A 20,099-nucleotide genomic window follows, 5' to 3' on the forward strand; every position below is an offset into this window, starting at 1 on the left:
AGAGGCAGTGAATCATTTTCTAGTCACCAAATCAGCAAGTTTCTTAAAACAGCCAGAGATGATTTTGGTCTTCATGGAATCATGTTTTTCTCCATCAAAACATGTTCTTCCACCAGAAGAGAAGAACTGAAATGGGATCCAGGTTTGTTCCATCTTACGAAAACCTATTTATCGGTCTATTTGAGATTAAGCTTGTCTGGACCGGACTTTGGTGTGACAGTAATACATTGATATATTGTGGCTGTAAAATTTATGAAATTTATGTTATTTGAAACAGGAGTCTAAATGACCTCTAGCTTTATCAGCAATATCTCAATCAAAGCAATTGGAATGTATGATTAAGTTCTGAATTTGATAAACAGCATATATGTTTTTAGATCTCAAATTGTATGTTGATAATTGTACTCTGGATTACAAAACTTTAAAAAACCAACAGCACTTAACTCTAGTCTGTAAGGGAGTTAATATCCCCTCATGATATCAATATATACATATATCAAATGGGAGCAAATAAAAATGTTGATCTATTTTTGCAATGTGCTTATAATCGGGAAATCATTTACGTGGCTAAAATCTGAAAGGTTCACATTGCTTGAACGTAAGAATAAGAGCGGATTAGGCAGTGACTCTGTCACGGCGCCCTCCTGCTTCTTCTCTGTCGCAACCCCTTCTTTGTTATCACCGTGACAGAACAATAGTTATGGATTGTTGTTAATAACATGGAAACCACAAGAGCTGCAAAACACCAACACTGACTACAATGCAAAGCATATGCCTCCTGCAGAGGGAGGCATGTGAAGGCAGCAACGTCAGATGGACGAGTCCAAACACATCTCTACACCACCCACACAAGAAGAACAGAATGTGCAAGTTTAAAATGTAATAATCAGGTCCCCTGGTTTGTAAGGACACCAAAACAAAACTGGGTAAAAATAGCAAGAGAAACTAGCTGTGGAGGACAAGACTCTGTGTTACTGGGAAATGTTAGGTTAAATTGTGTGTAATGGATGTTTATCCTAACACTACAATAACCTCCTACTGTTGCTGAGTTTGTCACAACCAGTTCTTCAATTTGTCTATAGGAAGGGAGTATAACCGTGGTCCAAGCAGGCACAGAGTCACCACAGGGCCATGTTAGGTAGGTACCCACAACTCTTACTGGGACTTGATAATAATAGAACAGGGTTCAGAAGTGATGAGTTTGGGTCCAGAGTAGAAGTTTATTAGTTTATGATTAAACCTACCAATGTTTTACTTTCTTAGAAATGTTCCGATAAATATAGACAGAAACCATTTTGCTTCCTGGCCTAAGTGTATTCATATACAAAATGTAAATTAATTCTTGCAAGAAGCTTGCAATGATGTCTCTAAATATGTATGGTAAAACTGAGCTAAAGAAGACTGGTAACAGTAAGGAGTGCTATGCCTCAGAATGTGTGGGGACTCTCATCAGCCAGGATAGCTAGACTCCAGTGGCATGGACAGCACAGGACCCATGTCTGGGCATACCCGTCATACTTGGGGTGACAAATGCAAAAAGAACAATTGATGGACATAATGCAGAACAATGTCTTACATTCACCCCAGTACAGAAATCTGGGCCTAAAGCCATTATTTTTTTCCTCCAGTGCCGTTCAAGTTTTAATCTAGCCATATGCCTTCAGTCTTGACCCTGCGCCCAATGGGAACCGCCCAGCCCGGTTTCCAGGTTTCACCCCTCATCATCCAGTATAGCTAGACTCCAGTGAATTGGAGACTGTTCCCAAAAGGCACAGGGTCAAGACTGATTTGCATATGTCTGTGTCTGAAATGGGGTGGCGAAGTGAGCTAAAGAATAATGATAGATTCAACCCAGATATGTGACTGGGGTTGAGTGTCAGAAAGGTTTCAGCGCTCCATCCATCATGTCCTTGTGTTTGCTTTGTTTGCCCTAGGTTGGCAGGGAGTGCCTAGACGTGGGTCCCTTAATCACTTTGCCACTGGATTCAAGCTAACCTGGCTGATGAGGGGTGTTACAGCAATACCGGTCCCAGGATGCTTGTATCCGTTCTAGCGAAAACATGGCTTGGCAGTTCGGGCTGGACTGTTCCCATGAGGCACAGGGTCAAGACTGATTTGCATATATCTGTGTCTGAACTGGGGTGGCGATGTGAGCTATAGGATGATGATGGATTCAACCTAGATCTGTAACTGGGGTTTAGTGTAAGAAAAGTTTCAGTCCTCCGTCCATCATCTCCTTGTGTTTTCTTTTTTTTGCCCTAAGTTGGCAGGGTTTGCCAAGTCCATTGCTCACTTTGCCACTGGTTTCAAGCTAGCCTGGCTGATGAGGGGTGTTATCCCAAAACCGGTCCCAAGATGCTTGTTTCTGGTCCAAGGAAGACATGGCATGGCAATTCGGGCTGGACTGTTCCCATGAGGCACAAGTTCAAGACTGATTTGCATATATGTGTGTCTGAAATGGGGTGGCGATTGAGCTAATGAATGATAATGGATTCAACCCACATCTGTGACTTGGGGTGAGAGACTGAAAAGTTTCAGAACTCCATCTATCATCTCCTTGTGTTTGCTTTGTTCGCCCTAAGTTGACAGGGTATACCCATATGTGGGTCCCTTGCTCACTTTACCACTGGATTCAAGCTAGCCTGGCTGATGAGGGGAGTTACCCCGAAACTGGTTCCAGGATGCTTGTTTCCTGTCTATTGAAGACATGGCTTGGCAGTTCGAGCTGGACTGATCCCATGAAGCACAAGGTCAAGACTAATTTGCCTATAGCTGTGTCTGAACTGGGGTAGTGAATTGAGCAATAGAATGATGATGGATTCAACCCAGATCTGTGACTGGGGTTGAGTGTCAGATAGGTTTCAGAGCTCCATCCATCATCTCCTTGTGTTTGCTTTGTTCGCCCTAAGCCGGCAGGGTATGCCCAGACGTGAGTCCCTTGCTCACTTTGCTGCTGGTTTCAAGCTAGCCTGACTTATGAGGAGTGTTTCCCCGAAACCGGTCCCAGGATGCTTGTTTCTGGCTCGGGGAAGACATGCCTTGGCAGTTCGAGCTGGACTGTTCCCATGAGGAACAGGGTCAAGACTGATTTGCATATAGCTGTGTCTGAACTGGGGTAGCGAAGTGAGCTAAAAAATGTTGATGGATTCAACCCAGATCTGTGACTGGGGTTGAGTGTCAGAAAAGTTTCAGCGCTCCGTCCATCATCTCCTTCTGTTTGCTTTGCTCGCCCTAATTTGTCAGGGTATGCCCAGATGTGGGTCTCTTGCTCACTCTGCCACTGGTTTCAAGCTAGCCTGGCTGATGAGGGGTGTTTCCCCAAAACCGGTCCCAGGGTGCTTATTTCCGGTCCAGGGAAGGCAAGACTTGGCAGTTCCGGCTGGACTTTTCTCATGAGGCACACGGTCAAGACTGATTTGCATATATCTGTGTCTGAACTGGTCTGGCGAAGTTAGCTAATGGATGATGATGGATTCCACCCAGATCTGTGACTGGGGATGAGTGTCTGAAATGTTTCAGGGCTTCGTCCATCTCCTACTTGTGTTTGCTTTGTTCGTCCTAACTTTGCAGGGTATACCCAGACATAGGTCCCTTGCTTACTTTGCCACTGGATTCAAGCAAGCCTTGCTAATGAGGGGTGTTACCCTGAAACCGCTCCCAGGATGCGTGTTTCCGGTCCAGGGAAGACATTGCCTTGCAGTTCGGGATGGACTGTTCCCATAAGGTGCAGGGTCAAGACTGATTTGCATATAGCTGTGTCTGAACTGGGGTGGCAATGTGAGCTAAAGAATGATGATGGCTTCAACCCAGATGTGTGACTGGGGGTGAGTCTGAGTAGTTTCAGTGCTCCATCCACCATCACGTCATGTTTGCTTTGTTCCACCCTAAGTTGGCTAGGTATGCCCAGACGTGGGTCCCTTATGCACTTTGCCACTGGATTCATGCTAGCCTGGCTGATGCGGGGTGTTACGTCAATAGTAGTCCTTGAATGCGTGTTTCAAGTCCAGGGAAGACATGGCTTGGCAGTGCAGGCTGGACTGTTCCGATAAGGCACAGGGTCAAGAGTGATTTGCATATAGCTGTTTCTGTACTGGGGTAGCGAAGTGAGCTAAAGAATGATGATGGATTCAACCCAGATCTGTGACTAGGGTTGAGAGTCCGAAAAGTTTCAGCGCTCCGTTCATCATCTCCTTGTGTTTTCTTTTTTGCCCCTAAGTTGGCAGTGTATGCCAAGATGTGGGTCCCTTGCTCACTTTGCCGCTGGCTTGAAGGTAGCCTGGCTGATGAGGGATGTTACCCAAAAATGGTCTCAGGATATTTGTTTCTGTTCCAGGGAAGACATGGCTTGGCAGTTCGGACTGGACTGTTCCCATGAGGCACAGGGTCAAGACTGATTTGCATATAGCTGTGTCTGAAATGGGGTGGGGAAGTGGGCTAAAGAATCATGATGGATTCAACCCAGATCTGTGACTGGGGTGAGTGACTGAAAAGTTTCAGCGCTCCATCAATCATCTTGTGTTTGCTTCGGTCACCCTAAGTTGGCAGGCAATGCCTAGACATGGGTCCCTTTCTGACTTTGCCTCTGGTTTCAAGCTAGCCTGGTTAATGAGGGGTGTTTCCCTAAAACCGGTTCGAGGATGCTTGTTTCCAGTCCAGGAAAGACATGGCTTGGCAGTTCGGCTGGATTGTTCCCATGAGGCACAGTGGCAAGACTGATTTGCATATAGTTGTGTCTGAACTGGGGTAGCAAAGTGAGCTTAAGAATGATGATGGATTCAACTCAGATCTGAGACTGAGGTTGAATGTCAGAAAAGTTTCAGCGCTCCGTCCATCATCTCCTCATGCTTAATTTGTTCGCCCTACTTTGGCAGGGTATGCTCAGACTCGCGTCCCTTGCTCACTTTGCTACTGGTTTCAAGCTAGCCTGGTTTATGAGAGGTTTTTCCCTGAAACCGGTCCCAGGATACTTGTTTCCGGTTCGGGGACGACATGCCTTGGCAGTTCGAGCTGGACTGTTCCCATGAGGCACAGGGTCGAGACTGATTTGCATATAGCTGTGTCTGAGCTGGGGTAGCAAAGTGAGCTAAAGAATAATGATGGATTCAACCCAGATCTGTGAATGGGGATGAGTGTCAGAAAAGTTTCAGTCCATCATTCCTTCTGTTTGCTTTGCTCACCCTAATTTGGCAGGGTATGCCCAGATGTGGGTCTCTTTCTCACTTTGCCACTGGTTTCTGTAGGAAGGTGGAATCTGACTATATGGTTGCCCCCACTTTTTTCCTGGTGTTTGCATGGTTTTTGACTAGTCTGGCTAGGATCCTGCTATCCAGGAACCCAGCCTATCTGCTTACTCCCTTAACTGATTGGTGTGCATACTAGATGCACTAATGATTGGATACTGTGGTACCTTATGAGCCCCTAGTATATGGTACCTTAGGTACCTAGGGCATTGGTACTTCACAGGCCTACCAGGGGCTGCAGCATGTATTATGCCACCCCTGGGAAGCATTCTTAATCTGACACCACAGGCCTACTACTGCAGCCTGTGTGAGGTAGTGTTAGCACTCCCCACTGAGGTATAGGTTCCTATATCTCACCATACACACACATATAAACCTATCAGCCACCCCTATAGCAGGTCCTATCAATACTGAGGGCAGGGTGCTTGGTTTACTATGTGAGGGGGTGCTTCTGCATGAGCAGGACCCCTCTGCAGCTGGCAGAGTCTATTCTCTGCTACTGTTTGTGGATGCGGTTAAACCGTATACTCTTAAGTGCATTATAACCTCGCGGTAAGTGCTAACTTTGGAACGACTGCATCAAAACATGTTGTGTTTGGTGTCAAACAACTTGGAATCATACCCCCACACCAGTAACTGGTGTGGGAGTACGATCCCTCCCTTCTAGAGGGGATGACATGTACCCACTGTACTAAACAGTAGAAATCTAAAAGAGCCCTGGCATCACAAAATGGATGCCACCAGCACAGACACTGGGCTGCCCTCCTGCTGCTGACCGAAACTCGCAGTGGAGGAAGCCCAACAAAAGGCATCCTGTCACCGGGAAGTGTCACCACGTTCCAGACAGGATTTAGTGTATTGGAGCTGGGTGGGTGCACTCTTAGAGTGCTTTGAAGTCCTGCACTGGGGGAGCAGTAGGCTCCTCTGTGCATATGAAAGCTCAAACCGGTCCAGGGGCTACCAGCCCCTGCTCTGGCGTGAAACTGGACAAAGGGAAGTGGGTGTAACCACCCACTACCCTGACTCTCCTAGAGGAGTGGTCATAGAGCTAGTCCCTCCCCTATCTTCACTATAAGATAGCAAGCATTGCCAATGCAATTCAGATAACCCTGGACGACGACGTTCTACAAAGAAGAATCCTGGCCCTTCGACGTTCCACTACCTTTGGAAGACAGAAGAATCTCCCTTGGAGTCAAGAAGTGACTCCCCTGCTTGGCAGGCACCAAAAACCTTAATCAACGGTTGAAAACTTTCCCGCTCCCGCCGGAGTTCAAAGTCCCTGCTGCTCCAGAAGTAGATTTCCTGACTTCTCCATGGCCCTTGTGAGTCCCCAGCGAAGCTGTGGCGAGTGAACCCCACGAGTGACGAGGAACAGCAATACCTGGGGAATGTACACTATTGTCAAGTGCAAACCCTAAACAACGTTCTACGAACTTGTGCATTGGACCAATAGTGGCCCAAGTCCCCAGCAGGTCTTGCACCAAAAATCAGCTGCCTACCCCATCCCGAGTGACCGTGGACTCCTGTGAAGCATTTCCTGAGGCAGCATCTTTGCGATCATTTGCCCGTTGGCTAGTGGGTCCCCCGAAGACTTTTTTATCAACTCAAAGGGCTCTCCTGGTTGCTCCAGGCCTGCCCTCACTTACCTTTGCTGGGTGAGTCCATCTGACCTTTCTGGTCTACATCATCGAATATCTTCAGTCTACATGAGACTTGCAGTTGCCAAGTTTTGATGGCTCCAATCCGGTTGCCGACACAGTCATCAGCTGCAGACGTTGTGGGACACTCCGAATCCAGCTGCTGGTCATCGTTGATCCATCCTGGACCTCATGAGCAAAGAGTCAAAACACCATCGACAACCTGAATCAACGCGACATCTGTGGTCATCCATCTTGCTGACCACCGGTCACAGGCAAGTGACCTTGAACACTGTCCCTTCAATTTTCAGGTCCTCTTCATCTTCAATCCACCTTCGGATTCCAGCGGACACCTCTCCAGTCATCGCAAGCAGCAAGTCTTCTTTGGTCTCCATTGAAAACAGCGCCTTGACCCGACACCAAAAGACACCTATGCACCCGGCTTCCCTGGGTGAGGTAACTCGTGCACTCCGGTGCCCAAGTGTGTGTTGGCCCTCAAAGTACTTACATTGTATGTGGCTTGCTTGTTGACTTCCTCGAAGTGCCCTAGAACTTTAAAATTCAAACCGCGACTTGCTCCATTGAAACCAATAGGGAACCCATGGCTGTGTTCACACACTGCACGCGTCTCCTGTGGGCTTGTTACTTACCTGCTAACACTGCAGTAGTGAAGCCCCAGCGATTCCCCAGGCCCTAGGCCTTGTCATTTTGCAAGTCGACTTTGTTAACCCATTTGTTTAGTATATGGTCTGGTACGCCCCTAGGGCTCCAGCCATATTTGTGCTTAATTTATTGTGAAACGTTGACATCTGAATGTGTACCCGGCTTCTAATCTCATAAAGAGATTAGTAGAGTGTGTCTAGAAATAAATACATATATATTTGATATATATACCTGTGTGGTGTCCTTTCATTTGGTAATTCAAGAGATTATAAGGCAAAACAAGCTGCTTTACATTCCTCAGAGACTTAGCCTGAAGGCTGCTCTCCACAGCTACCACTAGGATAGCTTTCTTTAAAAGGTTGTCTTAAACCTATCTACCATAAGAGTTGAATTGGACTGGTGCAAGGTGGCCACTATAACTAGTGACCAGCATATGCCAGGCCAACTTCTCACAGTTTCAAGCTAGCCTGGCTGGTGAGGGGTGTTACCCCAAAACCGGTCCCAGGATGCTTGTTTCGGTTCCAGGGAAAACAAGGCTTGGCAGTTCGGGCTGGACTTTTCTCATGAGGCACAGGGTCAAAACTGATGTGCATATATCTGTGTCTGAACTGGAGTGGCAAAGTGAGCTAAAGGATGATGATGGATTCCAACCAGATCTGTGACTGGGGGTGAGTGTCTGAAACGTTTCAGCGCTCCATCCAACATCTCCTCATGTTTGCTTTGGTCGCCCTAAGTTGGCAGATTATGCCTAGACGTGGGTCCCTTACCCACTTTGCCACTGGTTTCAAGCAAGCCTGGCTGATGAGTGGTGTTACCCTGATCCTGGTCCCAGGATGCTTGTTTCCGGTCCAGGGAAGACATAGCTTTGCAGTTCGGGCTGGACTTTTCCCATCAGGTGCAGAGTCAAGACTGATTTGAATATAGTTGTGTCTGAACTGGTGTGGCAATGTGAGCTAAAGAATGATGATGGCTTCAACCCAGATCTGTGACTGGGGGTGAGTCTGAATAGTTTCAGTGTTCCATCCACCATCTCCTCATGTTTGCTTTGTTCCACCTTAAGTTGGCAGGGTATGCCCAGACGTGGGTCCCTTATGCACTTTGCCACTGGTTTCAAGCTAGCCTGGCTGATGAGGGGTGTTACCCCAAAACCGGTCCAGGATGCTTGTTTCTGGTCCAGGGAAGACAAGGCTTAGCAATTCGGGCTGGACTTTTCTCATGAGGCACAGGGTCAAGACTGATTTACATATATCTGTATCTGAACTGGAGTGGTGAAGTGAGCTAAGGGATGATGATAGATTCCACCAAGATCTGTGACTGGGGGTGATTGTCTGAAATGTGTCAGTGCTCTATCCATCTTCTACTTGTGTTTGCTTTGTTTGCCCTAATTTGGTAGGGTATACCAGACGTAGGTCCCTTGCTCACTTTGCCACTGGATTCAAGCAAGCCTAGCTAACGAGGGGTGTTACCCTGATCCCGGACCCAGGATGCTTGTTTCCGGTCCAGGGAAGACATGGCTTTGCAGTTCGGGCTGGACTGTTCCCATAAGGTACAGGTTTAAGAATGATTTGCATGTAGCTGTGTCTGGGAGTAGGTCTGAATAGTTTCATTGCTCCATCCACCATCTCCTCGTGTTTGCTTTGTTCCACCCTAAGTTGGCAGGGTATTCCCAGACGTGGGTCCCTTATGCACTTTGCCACCGGATTCAAGCTAGCCTGGCTAATGAGGGGTGTTACCCTGATCCCGGTCCCAGGATGCTTGTTTCCGGTCCAGGGAAGACATGGCTTTGCAGTCGGGCTGGACTGTTCCCATAAGGTGCAGAGTCAAGACTGATTTGCATATAGCTGATTTTTGAACTGGGGTGGCAATGTGAGCTAAAGAATGATGATGGCTTCAACCCAGATCTGTGACTGGGGGTGAGTCTGGATAGTTTCAGTGTTCCATCCACCATCACCTCATGTTTGCTTTGTTCCACCCTAAGTTGGTAGGGTATGCCCAGACGTGGGTCCCTTATACACTTTGCCACTGGTTTCAAGCTAGCCCAGCTGATGAGGGGTGATACCCCAAAACCGGTCCCAGGACGCTTGTTTCTGGTCCAGGGATGACATGGCTTGGCAGTTTGGGCTGGACTTTTCTCATGAGGCACAGGGTCAAGACTGATGTGCATATATCTGTGTCTGAACTGTAGTGGCAAAGTGAGCTAAAGGATGATGATGGATTCCACCCAGATCTGTGACTGGGGGTGAGTGTCTGAAACGTTTCAGCGCTCCATCCAACATCTCCTCATGTTTGCTTTGGTCACCCTAAGTTGGCAGGGTATGCCTAGACGTGGGTCCCTTACTCACTTTGCCACTGGTTTCAAGCAAGCCTCACTAATGGAGGGTGTTATCCTGATCCCGGTCGCAGGATGCTTGTTTCCGGTCCAGGGAAGACATGGCTTTGCAGTTCGGGCTGGACTGTTCCCATAAGGTGCAGAGTCAAGACTGATTTGCATATAGCTGTGTTTGAACTGGGGTTGCATTGTGAGCTAAAGAATGATGATGGCTTCAACCCAGATCTGAGACTGGGGGTGAGTCTGAATAGTTTCAGTGTTCCATCCACCATCTCCTCAAGTTTGCTTTGTTCCACCCTAAGTTGGCAGGGTATGCCCAGACGTGGGTCCCTTCTGCACTTTGCCACTGGTTTCAAGCTAGCCGGGCTAATGAGGGGTGTTACCTCAAAACCGGTCCCGGAATGCTTGTTTCCAGGCCAGGGAAGACAAGGCTTGGCAGTTCGGGCTGGACTTTTCTCATGAGGCACAGGGTCAAGACTGATTTGCATATATCTGTGTCTGAACTGGGGTGGCGCCATTAGCTAAAGGATGATGATGGATTCCACCCAGATCTGTGACTGGGGGTGAGTGTCTGAAACGTTTCAGCGCTCCGTCCATCTTCTCCTTGTTTTTGCTTTGTTCACCGTAATTTGGCAGGGTATGTTCAGAGGTAGGTCCCTTGCACACTTTGCCACTGGTTTCAAGCTAGCCTGGCCGATGTGGGGTGTTACCTTTAAACTGGTCCTTAGATTCTTGTTTTTCGGTCCAGGGAAGACATGGCTTGGCAGTTTGTGCTGGATTGTTCCCATGAGGCACAGGGTCATTACTGATTTGCATATAGCTGTGTCTTAACTGGGGTAGCGAAGTGAGCTAAAGAATGATCATGGATTCAACCCAGATCTGTGACTGGGGTTGAGTGTCAGAAAAGTTTCAGCGCTTCGTCCATCACCTCCTTGTGTTTTCTTTTTTTGCACTAAATTGGCAAAGTATGCCAAGACATGGGTCCCTTGCTCTCTTCTTTCTGTTTCCCACCATCCTTGCACTGACACACTTGATTTCTCACACATCCTGCATTCTGTTCCTACTTGGATTCTGAATATATAGGAGTGACTCCTGACCCGCTTGCAGGCCAGGTCACCCCCCTGCAGCCACTCAGATCCACCTGATTGATGCCTCGCCGCTGCCTCCCAGTGCGAGTTCAAGGCCGCCGTGACCGCTGCCTCTGCTCATAGTCGCATGTAAAAGTTGATTGTTTTTATTCTGCTTGTCTTGTGCTTCTTGCCTTTGTATTTTATTTGCCACAGCACAGACCCTCTTTTTCGACAGTTTGCCAGCCCCCCACCCTCCTTTTTCTTCTGTATCCCTTGGCTTTCCGCTGCTGCCTCCTGCGGCCACGCCCCCTCGCTGCCCTGCTCCCGCCTCCCAGCTGCTCCTCCTTCCCTCTCTGCCTCATAAGGTGACTGCTGCCGGGCGATAGGGGTGACTCCTGACCCGCTTGCAGGCCAGTTTGCCCCCCTGCCGCCACTCGGCTCCACCTGCTTGACACCTCGCCACTGCCTCCCAGCGCAAGTTCACGGCCTCTGTGAGCGCTGCTTCTGCTCACCGTCGCATGTAAAAGTTGATTGTTTTTATTCTGCTTGTCTTGTGCTTGCCTTTGTATTTTATTTGCCACTGCTCAGACCTTCTTTTTAGCCAGTTTGCCACCCCCCACCCCCCTTTTTCTTCTGTATCCCTTGGTTTCCCGCCGCTGCCTCCTGCGGCCATGCCCCCTTGCCACCCCGCTCCCGCCTCCCAGCTGCTCCTCCCTCCCTCTCAGCCTTATATGGCAACCACCGCCCGGACGCGCAGCAGACGCACGCAGCGGACGCACTGATTGTGTGCCAAAGGTGTGCCAAAGGCAAGCCTGTCTGCGCCCGTCCGTGCCTGGACCGCACCCAGTGCCAGAACCCCTGGATCTCACACACGCCACAACGTCGAGCTCTGGGACCTGCTCGACACCACCGCCCCAGACGTTGCCTTCCTGACCGAGACCTGGTGGAATGACTTCACGGCACCCGACGTCGCCATAGCCCTCCCTGATGGCTACAAGATCTCCCACAGAGACAGCACCAACGGGATGGGAAGAAGAATAGCCATTGTCCAACAAGTCCACCCTCCAGGTCCACACCGTCGCAGACGACTCCCTCAACTCCGCCGAACACCTTCACTTCCGGATCCACACGACCCCAACACCACCCTCAGAGGAACACTCATCTACAGACCTCCTGGACCCCGGGCCCCCTTCAGCGACTCCATCACCGACCTCGCCAGCACCCACGCACTCGCCTCCACGGACTACATCCTCCTCGGGGACCTGAACTTCCACCTCGAGAACAACAATAATGCCAACTCCAGTGCCCTAATCGACAACCTCACCAACCTCGGCCTCCGACAACTTGTCACCGAACCCACCCACGCCGCCGGCCACATGCTCGACCCCATCTTCTCCACAAGCACCCACGTCGCCTTCAACCACACCACCGAACTCCACTGGACTGACCACCGATGCATCCACTTCACCTTCAAGAAACCAACCACACACCACCACACCCAATAACTGCATCGACGCTGCTGGAGCAAAGTCACTGAAGACCGACTAACCTCCACCCTCTCCCAGAACCCACACACTGACCCCATCGACACAGACGCCGCCGCCCGAAATTTCAGACAGTGGCTCAACGACTACACCAACACCCTCGCCCGATGAAGAAACCCTTCACCAACCACCACAGCAAGAAAGCCACCTGGTTCAACGAAGAACTCCAGATCTCCAAACGGGCATGCCGGAAACTGGAGAAGAAATGGCTCCACGACCGCACACCAGACAGCCACACAGCCCTCAAGGACACCATCTGCAGACATCACCACCTCATCAGGACAGCCAAGAGATCGTCCTTCAAAACCCGACTGGAGAACAACGCACACAACAGCAAATAACTTTTCAACATAGTGAAGGAACTCTCCAACCCCAGCGCCAACACCAACGACATCCCGCCCTCACAGCATCTGTGCGACTCTCTGGCCACCTTTTTCCATCGCAAGATCGCTGACATCCACAACAGCTTCAACTCCTCACCCACCCCGACCACATCAGACTACTCCCCGAACGCCACCTGCACCAACAAGCTGTCCTCCTGTTTTCTTCTTGCCTCACTGTGTCTGCTGTCTCTAGGCGGGTCTTCAATAAAAGCGCCAGGACAATCTGTAGAGTAGCCTTGCGCTATACAAGACCCATTTTAACATAACATAACATACCACACGTCAATGACGAAGAGACACGCAAGATCATGAACTCCATCCACTCAGGATCTCCATCAGACCCCTACCCACACCACGTTTTGAACAAAGCTCACACAACCATTGCGCCCCAGCTGCGAAAGATCATCAACATCTCCTTCAACACTGTGACATTCCCAGAAAGCTGGAAGCACGCCGAAATCAACACCCTTCTCAAGAAGCCCAAGGCGGACCCCAAAGACCTCAAGAACTTCCGGCCCATCTCCCTGCTCCCCTTCCCGGCGAAGGTCATCGAGAAAATCGCCAACATGCCGCTGACCCACCACCTCGAGGACAACAGCATCCTAGAACCATCCCAGTCCGGATTCAGACGCAACCACAGCTCCGAGACTGCCCTTATCGCCGCCACAGACGACATCAGGCGCCAGTTAGACAATGGCGAAACCTCAGCCCTCATCCTCCTGGACCTATCAGCCGAGTTCGACATGGTCTGCCACCGCACACTAAGAACATGCCTCCAAGAAGCCAGAATCCAGAAGAAGGCCCTGGACTGGACCACGTCCTTCCTCTCCGGCAGAACCCAGAGAGTCTGTCTCCCGCCCTTCTGATCCGAAGCCACTGACATCATCTGCGGTGTACCCCAGGGCTCATCACTCAGCCCAACCTTGTTCAATGTCTACATGGCCCCCTTCGCACAAGTGGCCCGCCAGCACAACCTGAACATCATCTCCTACACCGACGACACCTAGCTCATCCTCTCCCTCACCAAGGACCCGCACACTGCCAAAACCAACCTCGCCGAGTGGATGAGGAGCAGCCGTCTGAAACTGAACTCGGACAAGACAGAAGTCCTCATCCTAGGTCCCGCCCCCTCTGCTTGGGACGACTCCTGGTGGCCGACCGCACTGGGAACAGCCCCGACCCCGACGGACCATGCACGCAACCTGGGATTCATCCTCGACTCCTCCCTCTCTATGTCAAACCAGGTCAACGCCATCTCCTCCTCCTGCTACAACACCCTCCGAATGCTCCGCAGAATCTACAAGTGGATCCCGACCAAAACAAGAAGAACAGTGACCCAGGCCCTCGTCAGCAGCAGGCTGGACTACGGCAACACACTCTACACAGGTATCCCGGCCAAACACCTACAACGACTACAGCGCATCCAGAATGCCTCAGACCGACTGATCCTCAACGTCCTCTGCCGCAGCCACATCTCTTCCCACCTAAGAAACCTGCACTGGCTCCCCGTCAACAAGAGGATCACCTTCAAACTCCTCACCCACGCACACAAAGCACTCCACAACACCGGACCAGCCTTACTGAACAACAGAATCAACTTCTACACCCCCGCCCGACAGCTCTGCTCTGCCAGCCTCGCCCTTGCCGCCGTCCTGCGCATCCAATGAACGACCTCTGGCAGCAGATCCATCTCCTACCTCGCCGCCAAGACCTGGAACACCCTCCCCACCCATCTACGGCAGACCCAAGACCTGCTCACCTTCAGGAGGATCCTCCAGACCTGTCTATTCAAGTAGTAGCAGCTCCCCCCCTCAGCACCTTGAGACCCTCACGGGTAAGTAGCACGCTTTACAAATTCTTGATTGATTGATTGATTGATTGATATATCGCCTCTTTTCTTTTTCTTTTTGTAGAGAAGAAGGGCACACTCCCGAAATTCATTGGGGACCTATTTCCAACATGGTTACCTGTTAATAACCCCTTTGATACCTGTTAAGCCATTTTCACCTTTTGAAATGCATAAATGTCGAGTGTACAATTTCATATGACATAATATGAAGGAATAAATTCTGATTTTTGAAAATGACACAACTCTAGTTGGAATTTGTGTAAAACGATTTTCATTGTTCGGAGTGATTTAGATCTAAACCCTTCCCGGGGAAGGGCACTCTTGTAAGTTTCTTTCGCATCCTACCTCTTTTACTCTTTTGACAAGAAGATTTACCCAATCATTGACTCAGGAGTGCGACGGTTCCCTTACTCATTGCTATACTACTCCTCTGTTCACACCGTCTCGCACCCAATCAATTAAACATGTCGTATGAAGACATAGCTAATCTCACAGGCAACAAAGCGGACACATTCAGATTTTCTACAGAAGACACCAACAGGATCTATTCGCTTATCCAAGAACCAGAATGCGTTGCATCCAGCACTGAATCCATCCAATCAAATATTCGACAATTACTGTTCACAGCAAGGAAAGAAATAAAAAAGCGGCTGCATGCCAGCACTCTTATCAGATACCACAAAATCCAAAGAATCCCCAGGAGTCTGCGCATACCCCTCAATTCAACCTTGTGTAAGAACAATACTCGATTTACGGAGCGATGGTACAGCATCCTAAATAAATGCTCATTAGATTTGATACTTCAAATTGTTGAAGAACTCTCAAAAATGTTAGAAGACATTGAAAATGAGGTTTCACAACTCAAACAAGAACTCAGCGGAAAATTACCCAGTAAAGACATTAGAAGACATAAACTCTCAACTAGACAGATATACCAAGGAAATCAATGAAAGGAAATTTAGGAAGTTCAAACGAGATACGATGGACTACAAATTAGGAGATCAACAGAAGAAGATACGTCCTCATCAGAAGACACATCACGCAAAGGATACCAACGTGGGCCACCACGCAATACTACCGCAGAGAAAAGAGTCAACCTTCCACTTCAAATGTAGAACACATTTAAACGGCTCCTATTTTAGGAACGGACCGGAGCCAATAATCGAACCTGGAGGGCAAAGCACAAAAGAAAAACATACACCTGTGGCAAAATCAACCAGGAGCCGGAGAACTTAGTTATAAAATATTCTCGCAAACAGAACTAACATCTACACAAATACAGACACTCCAAAAGGGAATGTCATTTGTTCCCACATACTAGTCTAATGAACTTGATGCTCAAGTTCGCCTTTTCAAGTTCATGAGAACCATAAGATTAAAACATTTTTTCAAAAATGTAGTGGAACCGCAACCTAGAGAAGAACAAGGCACTTTACTAGGCTTAAAACCTAAGAGCACCTTTATGGCACCCCTTAGCCATAAAGTGCTCGACACTTTTGAGACCATGGTACAAAAAGACTTGCATACTATTTTTCAGAATAAAGTTCACAGAATATCCAACCTGACTACCCAAGAACGTCATGCCATTTCACAACTTGCTGCTAATGATGAAATCACTCTATGCAAGGCAGACAAAAGAGGTGCTTTAATAATCCTAGGCACGGTTTTATACAATGAAAACTTGATGACACACGTCAATGATGACTCATTATACATGGAACTATTATCCAACCCAACAATGGAACTCAACAAAGTGCTACATACCATTCTTGACAAAGCTTTTCAAACGGGAACCATCACAGAACGTGACAAATAATTCTTGACTAAAGAACATCCACAAACGCCATATCTTTATATGGTACCAAAAATCCATAAACACCCAAACAGGGCACCATTCAGAACTATCGTAAGCACATTGAATTCCATACATGAACCTATCGGTCAATACATCGATCAACATCTCCAACCGAGTGTCCAAGAAATGACCACCTACATTCAGGATACTATGGATTTTTTAAGAAAGATTAGTAATATCAACCTTGACAAAGAACAGCATTACGTTTTCTGTACCATCGACGTAAATTCGCTGTATACCTCAATCCCCCATACTTGGATACAAGCCATGGAGTTGTTTCTACTTAATAGTGACAAAAACCTGGACCTACAAGTACTTCTGATGGAATTAATGCAATTTACTCTTCATCATAGCTATTTCAGCTGCAAAGATACATTTTACACTCAACTATCAGGAATGGCTTTGGGAAACTGTGCGGCTCCATCCTACGCCAATTTATTTATGCACAAATTTGAATTAGATCACATCCTATAGAACATCCAGTGGCAAGACAATCTGATCACACATTACAGCGACATCGATGACATTTTCCTGATTTGGAAATGCACAGAAACCCAACTACTTTTGGTAATAACGGAGCTCAACCAAGTAAACAAGAGAATTCAATTCACCCATAATATGAGTAAAAAACAAATTGCATTTTGGATGTCAATATACAAATCGTCAATAATTAACTAGTGACTTCAGTTTACACGAAACCCACAGACCGCAATAACTACCTCCACTTTCACAGTTTCCATCAAATGAGTTTAAAAAAACACCTGCCGTGCTCTCAGCTACTCAGAGTCAAATGCATTGCATCCTCCAACACGCTATATGAAGAAGATAGTAAGAAGATCAAAAATAAATTTTTACAGAGAAGCTATCCACACTCTAATATACAAACAGCAGAAAACAGAGTGAAATCTAAGGAGAGATTGAAATTACTAACACCTAAACTCGCGATTAATGCCACGGAGGAACGCGCTGTGTTTGTGTCCAAATACTCCATCCAAAGTACCAAAATCAAGCACACCATATGCAAACACTGGCAACTGCTCCAAATGGAACATGATTTCAACAACATATTTCAAGCATATCTCATATTCGCCTACCAACGTACAAAAAATCTGAAACAATTGCTAAATAAGAAATCGCAAACATCAGGCCTAACTTAGAAGGGGACAACTGTGGAAACTGTAACAGCATCATCAAAAGCAACATTTTAACACATCCTACCCAAGGTACCCCTATCAAATTGAAAGTCAATGCCACGTGCGATACTGCCAACGCAGTGGACCTTCTCAAATGCAAATGTGGATTACCGTATGGTATGTGGGCAAAACCCAACGTAAGATCAAAATAAGACTAACCGAACACAGAAGCATCATACGGACTAAAAATATGAAATCATGTGTAGCGACTCATTTTTCCAAAATGAATCATAATGTTAGTCAAATTCGATTCATGTTGTTTGAAACAATTACAGACACTGAAGGAAGAGACAATAAGAATTTTTTGTTGCAACAAAACTTTATTGGATACACAGATTGAATGCCCTCCACCCAAAAGGGCTTAATGAAAGACTTGAATTCAGTTGTTTCCTATAATATTTTTGTATCGTTTACCCTATGACCTGCAACTTTTCAGATATTAGCACTCATACCGTGCAAAAAATTCTACCGTTCATATACTTTGATTCTCTCTTGATGTTTTTATCTCTCTTTGACTGTGCACCACATTGCCTTCTTGACTCTCCGCTATCTCCACTTTATCTCCACTCTTTGCCATCCTCACTTCTCCCTGGTTTTCTCTTTTTCTCTCTTCCGTTTCCTTTTTCTTTCACTCTTAAGTTTTTTCCTTTCGTTTATGATCATCCTTTCCTTTTTTCCTATTCACCGATTTTAGTGATTATATGCTTGTACTTGCTTATACTTTTTACTTACTCCTTATTGTAATTCGTTTTTTTTCCATTATTATACCACATTTTGTTTTTACTTGAACTTCACGTCGTCTGTTTTTTTATTTTCACTCATTCTTGTGCTACACTTCCGGGTTACGGACTATTACTTCCTGGCTCATTGCACTATTCGTAATTTGCAAGACGGCATTTTTTAACTCCTTCTCGCTTCCAAAATCACAGGTGACAGTTCACAGATATGCCCGAAATTAGACCCTTTAACCACTTTATTGTTTTATTTGCACTGGTGTTCTTTGTCTGTTTAGCTTTCATAGTTACCAGTACCGCTGCTACTTTTGCGGCGCCCGCTTCCGTTTTTATACTTTTTACTTACTCCTTATTGTAATTCATCTTTTTTCCATTATTATACCACATTTTATTTTTACTTGGACTTCATGTCACACACGTCGTCTGTTTTTTTATTTTCACTCATTCTTGTGCTACACTTCCGGGTTACGGACTATTACTTCCTGGCTGATTGCACTATTCGTAATTTGCAAGACGGCATTTTTTTAACTCCTTCTCGCTTCCAAACTCATGGGTGACAGTTCACAGGTATGCCCTAAATTAGACCCTTTAACCACTTTATTGTTTTATTTGCACTGGTGTTCTTTGTCTGTTTAGCTTTCATAGTTACCAGTACCGCTGCTACTTTTGCGGCGCCCACTTCCGTTTAGCCTTAAAATCGGCACCAACCTCGGCACCATTGACACCGCCTGTTTACCACTGTGCGTACTCGCGATCCTGCATGCCCCTTACTTTAAAGTTCTCTGCACCAACCTTGGCAATATTGACACTGCCTGTTTACCACTGTGCGTATGTACGATCCTGCACGTGATGTAGTGCGAAATACAAAATCCCTCTCTTCGTCACAGACCAAAAGTTCTACAAACACACTCATTCACTACACTCACTGGTGGGGCCCATAACACCAACATTCATTCTCTTTGATCTGTATTTCTAAGAGGTGATTGTTCCATTCGCTGTAATGAAAGGAAATACCTTTTATCCCTAATGAGCAATAGTTTACCTAAATTTCTCTATCTCATTAAGACCTAAACTTCACCTTTAGTATTCCTTCCATGGATAGGCCATGGATCAACTAGTTGTTGGTTTGAGTGATTTCTAATTCAATAATGACTTTACATCAATTCATTTCTCTTGAAATAAACAACCCGACACAATTCTGTAATTAATAAAATGAAATTAATCTAAATAATGTAAGCAAAATTATTAATCAATTAAGCAGCTTGTTCATCATATTTACCTATTCTGGCTAAATGTCGTCCTCTAAGTCAAATTTAGTCGTTCTGTCACTCAAATGTAAAAGTTCTGAGTATCAGGGAAATAGGCATTCGATCAGTCCGTCAAAGATTCAGGGAAACACCTGTCCTGCAGTGTCACCGTCCTCTCCGTCAGCATAACGCCAGGAAATCGAAAAGGCAATCAAATAGTGATGGATTGAACCCTCTCTATTCTATCATTTTTATAGTAAAAATCATTGCAACATGTATCAAATATGTGGGTTACAGTTCTCCTGATTGGTTGAACAGGGGTCATCCTTTCTGGTTCCCATAAGTTTGAGTCCGT

Source organism: Triturus cristatus, chromosome 5_1, assembly GCF_964204655.1.
Source record: "Triturus cristatus chromosome 5_1, aTriCri1.1, whole genome shotgun sequence".
In the NCBI taxonomy this organism is placed as follows: Eukaryota; Metazoa; Chordata; class Amphibia; order Caudata; family Salamandridae; genus Triturus; species Triturus cristatus.